Source organism: Lolium rigidum, chromosome 6 (assembly GCF_022539505.1).
Source record: "Lolium rigidum isolate FL_2022 chromosome 6, APGP_CSIRO_Lrig_0.1, whole genome shotgun sequence".
Taxonomy (NCBI): Eukaryota; Viridiplantae; Streptophyta; class Magnoliopsida; order Poales; family Poaceae; genus Lolium; species Lolium rigidum.
The window spans coordinates 322,529,989-322,543,948 of NC_061513.1; the positions used below are offsets into that span (position 1 = coordinate 322,529,989).

General features: G+C 44.6%; 1 long non-coding RNA gene across 1 annotated transcript; it reads right to left on the reverse strand.

Moving 5' to 3' along the window:
* Positions 1 to 6,172: 6,172 nt before the first annotated feature.
* On the reverse strand, positions 6,173 to 7,312 carry LOC124668314. Its single transcript, XR_006991642.1, has 3 exons — positions 6,862 to 7,312; positions 6,414 to 6,759; positions 6,173 to 6,268 (listed from the first exon to the last, which is right to left on the reverse strand). It is a non-coding gene; the product is annotated as an uncharacterized LOC124668314 (long non-coding RNA).
* Between the last annotated feature and the right edge of the window lie 6,648 nt (positions 7,313 to 13,960).

Below are 13,960 nucleotides of genomic sequence, written 5' to 3' on the forward strand. Positions count from 1 at the left end.
TGTAGACCGATTCATCGCTTAGTGCATAGTTCATGTGCTCTCTTTGATCCATCTCATCTGGTTGATTCGAGAAAAAAAAAAGCAGTGAATGAAGAGAGAAAACTGGCAGTTAACCTAGCTAATCAATTCTAGTTTCATTAGCAAGGGTTTTGGAAATTTTCGCCATAAACCGGAAACATGCATATATATACCTCACAGACTGAGCCAAAATTACATGGTTGGGAGTGTATGTATGTTTCTTCTATCTGGAGGTGGCCTAACAGAAAAAAAAAGCCAAGCCCACTTAATCCTCATAAGGCAACTGATAAATGTTCAAGAAAGGGATAAACTACATGAACAATCTGCACCCGCAAATAGAGTAGAACAATCTAGCCTAAATGGCTCCACATTCAACTCTAAAGCAACAAATACACACTGATACACCTGAATTCTGAAATACTCTAGTAATCTAGCATAAGGGTATCATAAAACGTATCACATGTAGTAGCCTCTAGTGATTGAAAATGATCTAGCTGACCAGAATTCAAAATTAAATGAACATCAATAGCATGTGTAGAGTTCTAATACAGAAAAACTTCCACCTGGTTGAGATTCTAGAATAGTAAAAGTATCCAGAGAGGTCCCTGGTAAAGAAGACAAAACAAAATGTTACCTCCAGGTACTGGACCTCAATTCGTCTCAATTATGAAGCCCGACTATTTCGTTTTGGTGAACTATGTTAGTGAGAATACAATGGTGAGGCTTCTACTGTGTGTTGCATTTGTTTTTGATAAAAACAAGTGCATAACCTGAGGAATAGGAGTTAGAGTTCCAAGTTTTAGATTCATCCAAATAACTGAAATCAAGTTATTCCTTATTAACTCTCAAGCTGCTCAGTTGATTAAGTTAGTTGCTAAAATTAATTTTTCAGGGAACAGCTGACACCGACACAAACAAAAGTAGCTGCATGCGACAATTCTGGTGCAGAGGTGCCAAAGTTGATCATACTTCGAGAATAGCAGAGCATAAATAGTACTGAAAAGTGGTAGAGTAAAAGTGGGAAATGTGCAAAATTTGAAACTACATAAACCCTTGAAACCCTTAGTTAGAAGAAGCTAAAAAATTAGCTCTTGTAATGTCTAGGAAATTGAGATACTGCCGAACAAGGACCCTAAGCATAACTGACACGATCGCAGCTCCATGTCGATTCAAGGACCTAGATAATTCTAACCCTCAAGCAAGATGTAGAACATGTCTTGGAAATATTCCATAGAAGTAGATTCAAATAAATGCAATAAGAACTACAAATGATTTGTCAAAAACAGAATCAATGACACCAATACGAACCTTGCTGGTAATCTTGCTGGACAGCCAGTCAACACTCTCATACAAACCCACACAAGATGTGCGTCCTTCTTAGCCTGCACGACACAGGAGTCCATAAATATGACAGTCACAAGTATAGACTAAAGTAGGTGGCTGAAGCAGAGGAACAACAACGATTTCGGGAAAATCAACTACTAATGAATTCAGAGGTAGGCAAACCATAGGCAGCTTACCAGATGTATCAATCACCTACCGGTTTTACTTTCCAACACATGCACTCCAGATGGATGGATGGATCCAGCAGCAAGACACACACACACACACAAATGGGGACGCATGCATACATGTCTTGAACTGAGGCAATATTCACGTTCCTTGTACTATTCCAATCCGACAACATCTTGGCAGAGAGCCAACAAGCAGTCCAGCTAGTGCGGCAGCAGCTACCACCCCTCAAGAAATACAAGAAAAACAAAACAAACTGGAAATCCACCCATGTTATCTCGGACAAAGTCGAAAACAAACCCTGCAACAGAAGTTTATTGATAATAAATTACAAGAATGCAATCTCCAGGACATCGCGACACTGAGAATACATACATTTTCCCTTACAAAATATTGCAAGGCAATAGACGCTAGGTTGCAGATAACAGTTTCCTCCGTGTTCAATCAAAAAAGCACGGCCTTTGTGTTACCACTTTTTTTAGATGGCCTTTGTGTTATCATTTTTGGTTTCATCAAGTTTGCTATTATCAACAAAAAATCAGCAAGCACGAACGACAAGGATGTGGCACTCATTGTTGCCAAACCCTGACAGGGCAAACTTCCCTAACCATGTAAATCTGAAGCTCATTTTAGCTTTGGCTATTTCATTGGTTTGAGTTGATACCTATGAAAATAATCTCTACAAATGAAAGAACCAAGGAAACTTACCAGATTACCTCTATCTTTATCTTACAGTCCAAAGTAGTCATTTTCTCTTTATTTGATTAGATCAGAGTAGAGTGAACTGTGCTACACCCGTACCAATCTACAGATTAGCACAACATATGAATGCTAATTGTTCACAGAATTTCAGAATTTTCAAACGCTAGAGAAAACATTTTGCAGCGCAACACATTCTGAACCAAAGCAGCAATGGATAGCACCAGCGATGAATCAGCTTCACACAAAGTGGATGTATGACTCTGACACTAATAATCTTGTTCGCCACATACTTACATCAGAGAAGCATCTCAGGTCATCAAAGACCAAGCACAGCTTTAAAAACAAGCATGTCCGGCCTGATCCAGTGGCCACATCAGGGGCATACTCCTCCGGTTCCACGAACTTAAACACATGCGGAACGCAGATGGAAAGGCATCAGTAAGAGCTAAGGACTCTTAATAGGACCATAAATAAGATTATAAAAGACTTGTTGTGGGTCCAGTACGGCAGTACCTTACCATATTGAAAACTTGAAGCCTCACGGTAGAATTTATGGTCACTTCCTTTTCCTCTATTGTATGCATCCATTCTTGGTCCTCTTCTTGTATATATGCAGTATACAAGGTTTTCTGGTTACAAACTGCAAGCAAGAACCTTGTAAGAAAGCATGCAAGTACATGCCTATATGCCTCGTGTATTCACTTATGGAAAATGCTACACTAAAAGTATTGTTACCTAGATAAGATATTAAGATATTAACATCAGCACCTTGTTTTTTTCAGTCCCATCACTCAATATTAACACACAAGGATAACACTCTAAACTTCTAATCCAATGTAAGAAGCTATATGCAAGAACAAGAGGAAACTGTACTACACGAATTCAGTAGCAGCCTTTCTGTAAGAAAGTCTTCATACATATTGCCAAATGTACTCATTTATCACAAGAAGGCGAGAAACATAGTAGAAATGATGAAGAGATACATGCTACTGAATATTACTCGTGTTTACAAGGTTTAAATTCTGAAATCAGTATCCAAAGCCACCAGAAGGAATATGGAAGTCGGCGAAGGCTCAAAGATAAAACTTATTATTTTTATTGTTTTTTTGAAATACTCAAGTCGATTAGATTTGAACACTTGAGAAAATCAACACCTATGAAATATATGCTAAGAAGTTGACAAAATGCTGGACTGCACAAGTAATTACAATACAGCAAACAAAAGATACATAATTGGCAATGTGATCTGACAGAGAAGAGAACAACCGACAACAAACATAATAAGCATTCTAAGTTGTAATACAAGTCAGGAATCAACCATCATATCGTATTGTACTGCATCCTTCTTTTATCTCTTGTTCCGAGTGTAATTGCAAAAATAATCCAGTGGTTTTCTCCACTAGATGTCTAGATTGGTGGACAATCCACTCAATCATTAAACTGTGCCGTATTTTGTTTCCTACTGTGAGAGTATAAGCTCCAAAGCTATTTATCTTGACATTTTTGTAGTAAGGGACCTGAAATTGTGACCGAAAATGAAAACTAGGTACTGCATGAGAGCTTAAGTGCATTTTGTTCAATCAGATTCATTCCCATTTCCGTTTTCTATACAACAAAAAGCAAGCAGCCAAGCACGCTTCTGGCAACCCGTTTCCATTTTCTATACAACAAAAAGCAAGCATGTATCACAAATCCAGGGACAGTTGGACACATTCACTGGCCAACAGAGAAGAAATGCCATGCACAACCATTGTACCTTGTACCGCGTCGTAGATAGCAGTGTCCAGTTGAGTGCATCAACATGATAAATAAATAGAAACCAAATTAAAAGGAATGCATGGAGGGGGAGGGGGGGCGAGGAGAGGGGGATCACCTGGCAGCTGCAAGTTTGGGATGTGGCCGATGGCAGCGGGACAGAGTGGTCTCTAGTAGCAGCAGGTCAGGGACATTGCTGGCAGCCGCAACTCATGGCAGTTTTCCAGAAGGTTGCCGATGGCAGCTGTAGCTCCATGAAGGCAAGGAACATCATCCCCCCTTGCATCTCTGCAGCAAGCTCCAGAGGCAGGACATGGACGCCATGGAGGAGGTCCTCAACCTCCAGCGCCGGTCTCAGCTGCCACTTATGTCGTTGCCCACGACTGGTACATCAGGGCAGGGAGGGAGGCGGAGGGGCGTTGGCAGCCCAGGTCAACAGGAGGCACCATGTCAGGCATGATGGGGACGGCCAACTCCAGGTGCTCCGGATGGCGAGGACCAGCACCAGGCGGAGTTTCTTGACGCCAACGTCTGGCATGTCGGGCGCGCGGGAATCAGGGGCGGAGGGGGTTGGGTCGGTGGGTATGTCTGAAGGCGAGGGAGTTGGGTGGGTGTGGTGGGGTGGCCGGACGCAGAGTGGCGATGTGAGGTGAGCATCACCGAGCAGCTGCAACAGTGTCAGCAAATTGAGTGGAGAAAGGGGTTTGAGGGAGAGATGGGGTGGGAGCAACCTGCAAAAGATGCAAAAAAAATTGTCAACACATAGAATATGATGGGTTCTACGATACGCAAAATATGCAAAACATACTGTCAGAAAACAACAATCCGGAGTCAAGGAAATTGCATGTTATTTGTTTACAGTACTATTTTGCATCAAACGCATAGAATATGCTGATAATGTAGAACTCAAAAAAAAGATAGGAGCCATGCCTTACTTATGAGATGGCCATCATCATAGTGGTGGGTACCATTTCAACTACCGTCGTGTCGCCGAGGACACCACTGCTTGCTACTCTTTCGGCTGCGTTAACTAAACTGATAGTAAGCTGTAGTGCAGAGATACACTAAACTCACACAGCTACTAACAATGTTGTCTTCTTTCTTGTCCATTCCGACTCCGCTCTTTATGGCTGAGCTGGCCGTGTGTGTCGACCAACACGGTAGCAGCACCATCTTGTACTGCCATTGGTCACCCAGGGTGCAAACTGTTCAGTTTGAACTTTCAACGGGGTCCTGCAACAAAACTATAAAAATTAGGTCTTGGAACTTGGAAAATGTTGCATGAGTGCTCAATTGCTCATAACAGAATAAATGTTGCATTGAGTGGTTTTCTCCAGTAGATTGGTGGACTAATCCACTCAATCATTAGGCCGTGCAAGAATTAGCACTAAGACGCATAACAGCTGCTGTAATGTTTTCTTCCTGTGAGAGTATAAGCTCCAAAGCTATTTATTTGGACTTGTTCGTAGTAATGGACCCGAAATTGTAACAGAAATTGGAAACTTGATACTGCATAAGAGCTGAAGTACATTTTGTTCAATAAGGTTTATTCGGTCAGTAGCAACCCGTTACCATTTTCTATTCAACAAAAAGCAAGCGAGTATCATAAATCCATCGACACATGCATGGCCATTGTACATTGTACTAATCGTAGCTACCTAGCAGTGTCCAGTTGAGTGCATCAACATGATAAACAAAAAGAAGCAAAAATTACAAGGAGTGCAAGGAATGCATGGAGGGGAGGAGGAGGAGATCACCTAGCAGCTGCAAGTTTGGGACGTGGCCGACGGCGGCTGGACGGAATGGTCTCTGGCAGCAGGAGGTCAAGGACGTTGCTGGCGGCCGCAGCTCCGGGAGGTTTTCCAGAATGTCGCTAACGGAAGCTCCGGGAGGTCTAGGCTGCTCCTTCTGTCATTGCCTGCAACTGGTGCACTGGGGTATGGAGGGGTGAAGGGGCGCCGTCAGCCAAGGTCAACAGAAGGCACCATAGCGGGCGTGACAGGGGCGCCCAGCTCAGGCGCTCTGGATGGCAAGGACCAGCACTAGGTGGAGGTTCTTGACGCCGACGTCTTGGGCATGGAGGACGTGCGGGAACCAGGCGCCGGAGGGGATTGGGTGGGTGGGGGTGTCTGGCGGCGAGGAGTAGGGTGGGTGTGGTGGGGTGGCCTGCCGCTGAGCGGCAAGGTGGGACAAGCAGCGGGGAGAAGCACCAAGAGGCTGCAGCGGTGTAAGCAAGTTGAGTGGAGAAAGGGGGTCGAGAGAGAGATGCCGTTGTAGCAATCTGCAAAAGATGCAAAAAAGAAGTCAAAAAACAACATTCAGGAGTCAAGGAAATTGCATGATATTTATTTATGGTAATATTTTGCATCAGACGCATGGAATATGCTGAAATTGTAGAACTCGAAAAAAAGAGAAGCAGGCGTTACCTAAGAGAAGGCCGTTGTCATAGTGGTGGATACCAATTCAACTAATGGCGTGTCCCTGAGGACACCGCTGCCTGCTGCTCTTGCGGCTGCGTTAACTAAACTGCTAGGACGCTCTAGTGCAGAGATACATTCAACTCACAGCTACCAACAATGTTTTCTTCTTTCTTGTCCATGCCAGATCCAGCGGCTAGCAGCAGCACTTCACATTCTAGACGCCGCTGACCGAGCTGGCCACGTGTTTTGACCAACAGAGGAAGCAGCAACACTGTCTTGTACCACTATTGGTCTCTTGCTTCTCAGCACCCATGGTACAAAGCTTTGTTCAGTTTGAACTTTCAGCAGGATCCTGCAACAAAACTATAAACTTTAGTACTCAAAACTTGGAAAATGTTGCATGAGTGCTCATAACTCGTAATAACAGAATAAAGGGAATAGAAAGAGTAGTTACTTTCATGGAGTTAGTGGATGATGATGGATCTAACAAAGCAAAGTCCTCAATGTGTTCCTTCGCCAAGTCCCGCGATAGAAAGTGTTAGTTGACAATATTCATCAAAATTTCAAAACTAGAAAGACCTTCAGAAATTTGTAAACATCACAAATTTTCTTTTATGGTATATTAAAACAGACGCAAAAGAAAAGCTGTTAGATGTAAATCATATGAGCCTACACGGATATATATCAAAACAAAAGAAGGTAAAGGTTGCAGACCAAATTCTAACTTTCTAAGCCTTGTACTCGCACTCATCATCATTAGTTCATTACACCATGAGTTATTTGTTTGCTTTGAAACAAGTGAGAGATAGTACTAAAACTACGATCATACAAAGATAATACTACATCTGCCCATAAAGGATGTCGCAAGTTTGTCTAAATTTAGATGATACATCCAAATTTAGAAACATCTCCGACATCCTTTTATGGACGGAGAGAGTAGTATCCAATTGTGTTAACTTTGTATCATACAAGCTTACATGTATATGCTTCAAATCAAAAGAAATTAAAGATAACCAGGTTTCTACAAGACGCAAGAGTTCTGCATTTTCCGTGCTCCTATATTAGCACTGCTTGTCTGCTTGCTTCGAAACAAGTGAGATGGTAAAACTAGGTAAGCACATCGATTCAGCAACTGTGAACAGCACAGAGATTTTTTTTTTCTTCAGAGACGCTATCAAGTGAGAAAAAAGACCATTGATGTAAAAAAAGTCAGTATTTAGGTTGACATGCATAGGAGGTATTCAGTAGCAAGAACAGGAGGAACGCCTTATTATTATCTTCCTTGGAATGAAATCGAGTATCTATTTTATTATATAAAAGTAAACCCACCAAACTGCAAGATCACTACCTATATATTGCCTACTTGGCTCCTCCTTCAAGATCACTACGTAGAAAACATGTACACTCATATCCCTCAGATGCAAATGCACCGTCGGGACCAACACGAGCCCGCTCACCTCCCTATTCCCAGTGGACACACACACGCGCGCGCGCAGATCTGAATCAACTCCAGCGATAGTGAGGTTTCAGGCAGAGGAAATAGAGAGGAGAAGTACGCATTCGAATGTAATGACAACACCGGCGCTGAATTACTATTTGCTTATTAGTATGCACACAAAAGAACAACGCATGGGACCATGCATATAGATCATCACTTTCTTAACCATTGACAATTCACACATTTTCTTGAATCAGGACATGTGTTCCAGAAACTTTTTGTCTAGTACAAATATGCGGGGACAAGCAATGCTGTTATCATCACACAGGCTACCCAAATCTGAAGATGAAATGGCAAGTGCAAGCAGAGTACGTAGTGAGGGACCTCACCGGGCAGCTGCAAGTTGGGGAGGTGGCTGACGGAAGAGGGACGGAGTTGTCTCCGACAGCAGCGGATCGGGGACGTCGCCGGCGGCCGCAGCTCGGGGAGGTTGTACAGGAGGTCGCCGGCGGCCGCATCTCCGGGAAGGCGACCACCATCTCCTCCCTCATTGTCTCCCCGGGGCGAGCCACGGTGGCGGGACAAGGACGCTATGGAGGAGGTTCTCCACCTCTAACGCCGGCCTCTGTTGTTGCTGCTGCTGCTGCAGCTTGGGCCGTCGCCCAGGACTGGTGCGTCGAGGCAGAGATTGAGGCGGGTGGAGGGAGACATGGCGGCCGTCGCCCACGACTGCAGCGTCGACGGGAGGCGCCACGATGGGGGCGCCCAGCTCTTCCAGGCGCACTCCAGATGGCGAGGACCTTGAAGCCGGCGTCTAGGGGAATCAGGGGAGGCGGAGGGGCCGCCGGCGAGGGATTAGTAGTACCGTGATTTGCTCTAAGCAACCCACCACAAAATTACGATTGGCTTAGTTTTTGGTAATTCCAAAGAAAATGATGATGATGATTAAAGGAGGAGCTAGCGCCTTAGGGTTTTGCGTTTTGGCTAGGTTCTCCTCGGGAAAGAGATGGTCCTCGTTTCATCTTTGGCAGCGCTGGATTTGGTACAACTTTTATTGCTCCCCTTTTTACTGCCCAATCAAAACAAATTTTACAGGGATTACTACTCCGCAAATTTTACAGGGATTAATTATCACTCCGTAAAACTAGGAACTGCATCACAAATTTAATTAATCGGGGAATTTGTTATACTCACCACAAAATTACTATTGGCTTAGTTTTTGGTAAGAAAATACTGATGAAGATTAAAGGAGGAGCACCTCCCCATGCGGTGCATTAAATCCATGGTTGATTTTCCGGACGATGCTCAACAGCCGTGGCGTTTAAAAGTGTACATTGTCAACGACATGGCTAACTACACTCTTGCACTACATTCTATGTAGTATGTTGAATTAACCAAACTATTTCTTCATCTACTTTGTGATGCCATGATCTGGACCTACAAGCTATATGCAGCTCCAAGAAAACATCTCGAATTTGATCTATATACAGCTCCACCCCTCCCCGCCCTTGGTTCGCTTGACTTCCTTGCTAGGCTAGCTCGTTCTGCCACAACAGAGGGTCGACACGAGCATGGAAGGGAGCGGTGTGGATGCTCTCGCAAGCCCCTCGTTTGTGGGTTGGTTAAATTTGTTGAGTTCACGTCACCGGTCCATGACATGAAGCATCTAGGCCATCGGTTCGTTGCTGCTTTGGACTACCTAAATCTTCAGCTCAGCCTAAATCCAAAATTTCCGCTCCAAAATCAATTTTCCATCATGGACTTGAGTACCTACACGCGTAAATGTCTAACTTCCAAAAGAAAAATGACTTGCATGGAGCTTCTCACGTGTGTATAGAAACATCATGATGCCTACCCCCAATCGATAAAATTAAATGTCCATACATGCATGTAGCTCTTTTAGGCATGTCTAAACCATTCTATGCTTTTTTTTATTCACAAAGAGCATGCATGAACTACACACTTGCACTGCACTTCATGTATATATATGGAGAAACTCTCTAGTGCCTACATCAGCTATCCTCGGACTAAACACGTATGGCACCGACGATGACTAAACGTCTCATCCTCCACCATTGACGGACTCTACTCACCCTAGCTAACACAACCACGTACACCCCGTGTCCCCAGCAAGGAAATAACAACCAATATCATGTCCTCGATGGACATGATGGCACCCCATCCTCGACGGAATACACCGTCGGGAAGCGACTAGGCCTACTAGGGCACAATCAAGGAGACCAATTGGAAGGGAGGGTCGTAAGAGGTCAGACTCTAGTCCGCCGTGGTTACGATGTCCGACAAGTAGAGACGAATCGGTACAAGTCTCACAAAACTGAGAGCCTCGAGTCAAAATACAAAGCTATAGAGGCAAGCTCCGCTAAGAACCTCGTGGCGCCGAAGACATGAAGACCCCTGGAAGAACATAGGGGGACTGGTTAGGCACGGAGAGCGTCTCTCCCATGATCGGAAGGGTATGATAGACAAGACTACCAAGTGACACCAATTTCTCGCGGGAGTAGAGGGGGCTCGATCTAGGGCATGGGCAAAGACCAGACACATGTGGGGTTTTGCCCACCCTAATCCCTTTGTCTAGTGTGTAGAATCTCGAACAGTCGACAAAGCTCTTTTTATGCATATATTTAATCCCATACATAACCCCAAGACCTAAATTCTACATCTTACCCAAGACACAAACTTTAGACCCAAACCCTAGAATTGAACCCGTCACATAGCATTAGATCTAAAGTCTAGGCCTAAACATCATGGGTCATGGCCTTGCCAAAAACAAGTCCATCATCCCATATAAGTCATCACTAGCCCGCATGGAGAACTTGTAAATATTTTTGCTTCTAGCGTCTCAATTTTTTGCGGTTGGATTTTTTATGCCACTGATTCTAATGTGATGACCGAGCGTGAAATGGGTAAATGATTACACGGACGAGCAAACATCTCAAGAAGCTTACAAACGACCGGATTCTAACGCGATGACCATCCGTGAAATGGGGTTAAGGAGCACGAGTAGGAGCGAACATCTCAGTAAGTTAGCAGGCGACCAGATTCTAACAAGATGATCGCTCGTGAATCACGAGTCACCGCCTAGATACGTTTACTTTTTGTTTGGCGGTGGAATGGAAAACTGATAATAAAAAATGATCAACTGATAGTAAGCATATTATTAGCTTATTATTAGCTCAAATAGTAATTTTCATCCAAGCAATGTGAAAATACGATGATGCCGACATATAAAATGGAGTCTCACCTATGCAAACTAACTAAACTACATGCTAATGGACTGACATTGGTCTCCTTTCACTTCCCTCCTTTGACCTCGAGCACCTAGTTACGTACCGACATTGGTCTTCTCGGATTCTTTGAGCACAACCATCAACCACATGTACAACAACCTTGGTGTGTCCACCACTATGGTGAACCGACCCGTATAGTAGACTTTGTACTCGATGATGTCATTTCGCAAGGGTGTTGCCAACCTACACACAAATTCGCCCATGAAGAAGGACGCGACATGGACATGGGAACCCTGAACAATATGGCAGTGGGGTTCGGGGAGGAATCAAAAAGGACGATCATGCGGTAGAGAGCAAGCGACGCATCACCTCGGCCGACATCTTCAACCTCGTGTAGTTCTGCTGATGGCGAGGATGAACCACTTACGGAGGCATAGTGTGAAACTAGGCAGTTGCTACTCGTTACAAAGCGGGCCTTAATTATGTCCCCTTTTTAGGGCCAATCAAAACAAATTGCATTGCCCTTCCTTATTTACATGGATTATTATTACTACTACGTAAAACTAGGAGCTGCATCAGAAACTTAATTTGTGGGATTTGTTAGTACCATGATTTGTGAGAAAATTACGCTGGATCACTTATAGGATGGGTCCACGTGAGAGCATGCCACTTTGTAATCGTTCCCAAAGAAAATACTCCATGCTTAAACGAGCAGCGCATGCACGCTAGTAATTAATCAAAGCACCTTCCCTATGCGTTGGAGAAATTAAATCCATGGCTGATTTTCCGTCGGTGCAAAATTAGACATTGCTCAACAGCAGTATATCGTATAAAAGTGTACTACCCTTTTTTAAACAAGTGTACTACCCTAGTGGATTTCTTTTCCCGGTCAAGCCCTACCAATCTACCATATGCATCAACCTCCTATCTTATCGATCTCCGATAGCTTATCTAGATTTTCTTTTCTTCTCCCACGTTCCATACTCTCCAGCCAGTAACAAAAAAAACATAGAAATTTAACATCTTAAGTTTCTGCAAGATTCGACGTAGTACATAGTAATGTTGTATACACCAACGTGAACTATCATTAGTCCATGCTTATGAAACAGAGTTTAAGCCTCGTGAAATTTGAACCAGAAAATCCAAAAATAATTAATTTCATAATTTCTGAAATACGTCTCATATTATATTCAGCTCCAAGAAAACAGCTTAAATTCAAGCTATATATGCATGGAGAAACCAAACAAATTTTGAGGAATACCCAACAGACGGGGACGACAGATGCAGCTCCGTCCCTCCCTGCACCTTGGCTCGCTTGGCCTCCGATCCTCCTTGTTTACATCGCGTCGCATGTTCTTTGTTAAACTTGACAAGTTCACATCACATCACATCACTGATCATGACATGGAGCATCCCTAATCCCGGGCATCGGTTTGATGTAGGTTTGGATAACTAAGATCTTCTGCTCGGCCCAAATCAGGAATTTTGGCTCGAAAATCAATTTTCTAATCACATACTTGAGTACTTGTTTGTGTAAATGGATTATTCTCAAAAGAAAATTACTTGCATTGCATGTAGCTTCTCACATGTATAGAGACATCATGATGCCTACCAAATCAATAAAATCAAATGCATGTAGCTCTTTTAGGCACGTCTAAATCATGCTATGCTTTTTTCATTCACAAAGAGTACACATCAATTTATAGTAGACTTTGTACTCGATGATGTCATTCTGCAAGGGTGTTGCCAATCTACGCACAATTTCGCCCATGAAGAAGGACGTGGCATGGACATGGTAACTCTGAACAATATGGCGGCGGGGTTCGGGGGAGGAATCAAAAAGGACGATCTTGCTGTAGCTAGAGAGCAAGCGAAGCATCACCTCGACCGACATCTTCAATCTTCCATAGTTCTGCTGATGGCGAGAATGAGCCACTTACGGAGGCATAGTGTGAAAATGGTGGCGTTGTTTAGGGGCGTGTGCAACTCGTCGATCGGTGACGCGGTTATGAGTTGTATCCGGGTGTGGCCGTTGGCGGCGATGATCAACCAATCGACGACGGAAGAGGAGGAGGAGGAGGATGAAGAGGAACCATGTAGATGTAGCTATTAAGATTGTGTGTACACCGGTAGTATTGGATGTCATCTACTAGTAGTAGCTACTTAGCACGTGAGAATGTGAGATGCATGCAAATTTGTCCTAGTTAATTCACAGCCATGTATAATAAGCATGTCTACATCGAACGCAACGCACTGATGAGTATCGAGGAGGCCAGCTGAGGTTGATTAGTTAGCAGTAAGTATCGGGAATCAAGGAGGTTGCTTGACGAAAACACTAAGCAGCGGCAAAACACCGAAACGCACGCAAACCTCGCCCAGTGTCTCCCAGACCAGACTCACCGCTCCATCTCGCCGGCGTCCGCCCACCGGTCCCTTCCCTACCAGATGGACGCCGCCACGGCTCCTTCTATCCGCAACCTCGCCCCAGTTCTGCCTCTCCAGCCTCGCCGGCTGCCGGCCGCCCCGACCTCCTCACCGTCCGGCGCCGCCCCCTGCCGACGCGCCCCAATCGAGCCTAAAACCGCGCCGCCGTGAAACCCTAAGTGGGCGGCGAGGAAGAGCCGCGGGCCAGGCCACACGCGGAACCTCCCCCCTGCTCTTCCGCGTCCCCGTCCTCGCCTCCGCCGCTCCGTCCCCATGCGCACCGCCGGTTCCTCGCGCGTCTGGAGGTTGTGGCCCTGCGGGTGGAGCTGTTCAGCGGCGTCGCTACGTCGGTTGCTGCTGGAGGTATGAGTCGTGCCCTTAGTCCTCCAGCCCCCAATCCGCTTCTCCCCATTCTGAAAAAAATCTCTTCTTTCTTGTGCAGG